The 5,701-nt window shown below is 34.8% G+C and overlaps 1 pseudogene; it reads left to right on the top strand.

The window, feature by feature from the left end:
- Positions 1 to 256: 256 nt before the first annotated feature.
- On the top strand, positions 257 to 989 carry LOC113381440 (annotated as a pseudogene).
- Positions 990 to 5,701: the final 4,712 nt, after the last annotated feature.

Below are 5,701 nucleotides of genomic sequence, written 5' to 3'. Positions count from 1 at the left end.
TTATTAATAATGACAAGATTAATTTATAAGTTATATATATAATTATTGTTTTTTCCAAATTATATCTTCGATTGTAAATGTTGATTTATTCTGGAGATAATTCACCCCTTAACTTACATTTCAGATTCGAAAATGTTGGGCCAAAAATGTAAACAAACTGGCGCAGCGTTCGGGCCCGGTCGCACGACTCGTATAACTGACTAACCCTGGCTTTGGAAAGCAAAAAAAAAATAATCCAAAAATCTGGGACTATACGATGACTTCTGGTATAACAGAGGCAGCCTTATGCCATTTAGGAAATTATAGATCAGAGTTAGATACATTTAATCTAATATTTGATGATATTTTTGAAACATTTGTGACCGCCACGAATCAGTATGCAAATCAAATTCGGCAAACTTCACATACTACACAAAAAATTGACGACACTTGGTTTTCTGTAGACAATAACGAAATTAGAAGATATTTTGCATTGACCATATTAATGTCGCAGGTGAAGAAACCAAGAATCCAAATGAACTGGTCGCAAAGGGCTGTTATCAAAACACCCATATTTAGAAAATCAATGCCTTACAGGAGATTTCTGCAAATTACAAGGTTTTAGCATTTTTCAAATAACAGTCTAGTTGACAAAACAGACAAATTGTACAAAGTTAGACCTATAATTGATTTTTTAAACCAGAAATTCAAAGATCTGTATGTAATGAAACTAGACATTTCCATAGATGAATCTCTTATGAAATTCAAGGGGCGTTTATCTTATAAACAATTTAACCCATCGAAAAGAGCCAGGTTTGGGGTTAAATTTTATAAACTATGTTAGTCCAATAAGCTATTGCTTTGGATTTAAAATATATACCGGCGAGGTCAAACTGAACTATGAAGATAGCGCTTCAGAAAGTGTAGTCAAAAACTTGCTGAATCAGTGTTGCACAGAGGTCACACTTTATACACAGACAATTGTTATTCTTCTCCAAAATTATTTATGACCTTATCATATAAATATAAAACAAATGTAATTGGCACAGTACGTTCGAATAGGAAAAATATGCCAAAAGATTTATGCAGTGTAAAATTAAAAAAAGGGGAGTACGTTATAAGAAGCTGCAACCGAATACTCGCTCTAAAATGGAAAGACAAGCGAGATGTTTATATGTTATCGACAAAATTTGAAACAGTCGAAATGATTTCGCTAGGATCTAAACGCATTTTAAAGCCAAATTGTGTTACAGAGTACAATAAGAGAATGAATGGAATTGATCTCCAAGATGTTTTCCAATAATGAGGAAAAACATGAAAGGATATAAAATTTTTTTTATCTGTTTGATATTGGCCTTTTTAATTCTTATATCTTATGGAAAAAACTGAATCACGAAAAGAAACAATGTTATGTCGACTATAAGATCAACATTGCTGAATATTTATTAAAGAATATGCCAAAACCGGCTTACAGAGTACGAGGCGTATTAGCTTTTGCTGATGCGCCAGATAGACTTTTGACGAAGGAATGGGGCCATTTTCCAAAGCATATTGACAAAACACCATCAAAATTAAGATCGTCAAGACGTTGTGCAGTTTGTAACAAATATCAAAAACGCAAAGAAACAACGTGGGAATGCAAGAAGTATGAAGTTCTCCTACATGTACCAGAATGCTTTGAAATATATCATACCGTTACCGTCTACTAATTTTGTATTTTAGAGTTACTCATTTTGTATTTTACAGTAACTGATTTTGTATTTTAGAGTTACTAATTTTGTATTTCGTATTTTTTTATTTTTATATTTCGTGTTTATTTTAGTTTTATATAAAATATATTTTATAATACTTGCGCCTACCGCGTAATTGCGTAGCAAATATTCAACGTAATATTTACATCTGGCTCGATTACACCGCGCGGACTATGCCCGTAACATTCACTTCTGGCCCGATCATCGTACGCGGGCTATGCCCGTAAAATTTAAGTTTGGCCTAGTCATCGCACGCGGGCTCTGCTCGTCATTTTAAGTTAAGGGGTTAACTATTCATGTATAAATTGTTACCAAATTTCAAGTCTAATTATTATTAATAATTATAAATCTATGTAAACATATGATATAACCTATATTCCAATTTACTAATATTTACTACATTGCAGAAAAAAATATTAGTATTATAGACATAATTTATAAAGGGGGGCGATACATGTAAAAAAAAGCCAATTTTTGACGATTTATCTCGGGATGACTTGCTTGAAAGATGTTTAGGAGGTCACACTCAGAATGCAAATGAAAGTTATAATTCTACTCTCTGGCGCCTCTGTCCAAAACATCTCAACTCTGGACGGAAGATCGTAGAGATTAGTGCTTTTATATCTGCAGGATTGTTCAATGATGCGTTAAATTTTATCTTACAACTTATAAACTCACTGCAAATTGTTATTGGCCGTCAATCCATGTCATATAAAGAGAAAATCGATAAGCGAGAGTGAATCAAGAAGCGCTCTTTGACCACCAAAACAAGCTCGTCAAGCATGTCTGCAGGAACTTGCAAAGAAAAACGAGTTCCTTGAACGTACCGAAGGACTTCTATATGGCCCTGAAATCGCTGATTAATCGGTAAGCCACTTTAATCATACAGTTTCTATGTGTCAAAACTTTAAACGCATTTTTCTCAAACAACATTTTTGAAATTTGCGGGTGGGATAACTCAAAAAGTTCTCAACCGATTCCAATGAAATTTTGCACACATCTGCTTTACAGTATAGCTTCTAGTTAAGCCTCAAACATTCCAATAAAATTTTCAAAAATTAACCCTTTTATCAAAAGAAACATTGAAAAAAAGGTGAAAAATCAAACTTTTTTTTTCTGAGGTGTGCCAATTTACGATTTTGTGACTTTTTTTTGGGCTCAACTAGAAGATATATGTTTTATGAACACGTACAAACTAATTTTTTTGATTTCAGATCACCGTACGAAAAGTGAGAACGCCCGCAAATTGATGGCTTTTTCCGAGAGGGTCTTGGCAGATTTATTTTTACGGCAACCATTTAAAAAAATTAAAAAACAATTTTTTTGGGTATTTTAATATATGATAAATAACCCTAAAAAGTTCCAAAAGATTCAGTCATTCCTTGCCAGTTTAAAAAGTCCTCAAAAAACGGTAAAAATTAAGGCGATTACATGTATCCAATTTTACCAAATTTTATACAAATTTATGGAAATTTACAAACTTATAGAAATTATAAATTACAAAATTTATCCCTATTTTGATAAAAAACCTTATATTTTGGGTTTCAAGACCATTGTGTCCCAAGATTTTTTAAATTATTTTGTATTATATATTTATTTTGTACTAATACGGTTCTTAGCCGTATAGGGTTTTGATGTATAACATTAGGAACACCAGTGATCTACTAGAATAAAAGTTAATAGAAGATCATCATATTGCATTTTCGTGTTTTTTTTTTTTGAACTCAGCTTTTAGCGGTCAGGTTATTAGATCTTGAAAGAAACTGATTCCAGGCTGTGAGCGAATAAATCATTTAGATTAAAACAGCATCTAGAACATCATATAGCTATTATTTTTAAACGTTTTTGATACAAAAACTATTATATGAGGGCCGTGACAAAGCCTGTCACCGAATATAAACTAAAATGTGTTGTTCTACCACATACGACTGAATGATGAGTGATATGCTTATTTGATAAATTAAAATTGCTTTCAGTATTAATGTAATATAGTTCTTATAGTAAATAATGTAAATAAATATAAAGTTTTTACAGAATCTTCGATATTTTCATTACTAAAGGCGGCTTTACACTGTAGAGAAAAATCTAGGTAGAGTGTAGACTCTCTAGCTAGAGCGCTCCACCGTTGTCTGTACACTGTAAAGTGTTTTCCTGTTCCGAGAGCACTTTCGTACTCTAGGAGAGGAGTAGGTGAGAGGTGCTAGAGCAACTCTACCTAGACACTCTAAAAATCTATGTACACTTGTGGCTAAATATTTTAATATATATTAATCTAAGACTTTACAACTAGACTTCGTTTTTCAGTCTAGTTCTTGTGAGACAATTGACACTTTTGTCGTTTTGTATCTTTGATAATAAAGTTATTATGATAAGTTCCCGGCAAAAACAAGGTTTAGCTGCATTGGTGGTATATGTTTAATTAAAAAAGAAATAAGAAAGTAAAAAAATGTGGGTGTGGCGACCAGATGGCGCACCCAATATATCTTGAACCTAAATACCACAGGATGGCGCCTGTAATATGCGCACAACTGGCCAGTGAACTAGTGGGGATTGCTGGTCAGAGTATAAAACGGACCTACCTACGATAATCGATCTCTTTACCGCATTCGCCGCAGTCGGGAACGGACCAGCCTCTAGGACCCGGAGAAGATTAAATCCAGGTTCAGACTAAGCAACAACACTGATCATATATACTACTGTATTTATGCAATGTATGTATACAATAAATATTATATTATATTATTGAGTTTTTTTTTAGAAGAAATAATATATAGTGGAAATACCCACAAATTGGTGACCCCGACGAGTGGACAACCGCATATAAAAAAAAACTTCAAGCATGGATTCAGAAGGTACTCTTCGAAGTGTTTACAAGAGTCTCCTTCAAAGCAAATTTCTCAACTCGACTTAGTGAATCGAGTATCGGTGAAAATTCCACCATTTTGGGAGAACAGCCCGGATCTCTGGTTTTCACAAATTGAAGCACAGTTTGACATCGCAACAATAACCAATGAGAACACAAGATTCTCATATGTATCGCAAACTCTCGAGGAGAAACAGGCTCGAGAAGTAGAAGATGTCATTAAACACCGCCGACAGAAAACCCCTACTCCTACTTGAAGAAAGTACTTATAAGCAGACTATGTGCTTCGGAAGAACCAGAATCAAACATCCTCCTCTGAAGAAGAGTTAGGAGATCGCCGTCCATCGCAGTTTCTTCGACATTTACGTTCCCTTGCTGGCCACACGACAATCGGTGAAAGCATGTTCAGAGATCACTATGGATGCAAAGGCTTCCTGCGTACATACGCGCCATACTGCAAACACAATGCGACCTGCCTCTAGATAAACTAGCAGCTACCCGCAGATAAAATTTTAGAGGTACAGCCGTTAATCCACCACGTAGATTCAACCAGCAAGTGCACTATAATAAACCTTCTGAGCAACGCCAGAGTGATCAACTGGAGAATTAACCAAGCAAGTACGCGACTTACAGAAACAAATTCGATATTTAAATCAAAAGGAAGATCAAGATCAAAAAGTAGAGAACGGGTGGAATACACAAATGTTGGTACCATAATCAATTCGGCAGAAAAGCAAGAAAATGTCAGGCACCCTGCTCCTGGAATATGTACGTAAAACATCCAATACAAAAACGAGGAAAAAGATCAGTAAAGGCGACGGCTGATCACAAAACTCCTAAAAGTCGCCTATTTGTTTTTGACAAAAATAATAATATTAATTTCTAATAGATACAGTTCAGATGTTTCCTGCTATCCTCGGAGGTCCATCCGCAGGTATCAAGACAAATTACGAGTTGCAAGCAGCCAATGGTCACGGATTAAAACATACGGTCAAAAACACCTACGCTTAACCTCGGGCTAAGAAGAGAATTCAGCTGGAAATTTATTGTAGCAGACGTGGATTCACCAATCATAGGCTCCGACTTCTTAGCTTTCTTCGGACTACTG

The sequence above is a fragment of the Ctenocephalides felis genome, unplaced genomic scaffold (genome assembly GCF_003426905.1).
Source record: "Ctenocephalides felis isolate EL2017-DRISC unplaced genomic scaffold, ASM342690v1 CF-g0.4_SCAFFOLD_02897, whole genome shotgun sequence".
Taxonomy (NCBI): Eukaryota; Metazoa; Arthropoda; class Insecta; order Siphonaptera; family Pulicidae; genus Ctenocephalides; species Ctenocephalides felis.
The sequence above is the reverse complement of the archived record's forward strand: the minus strand, read 5'-3'. Positions and strand labels throughout refer to the sequence as shown.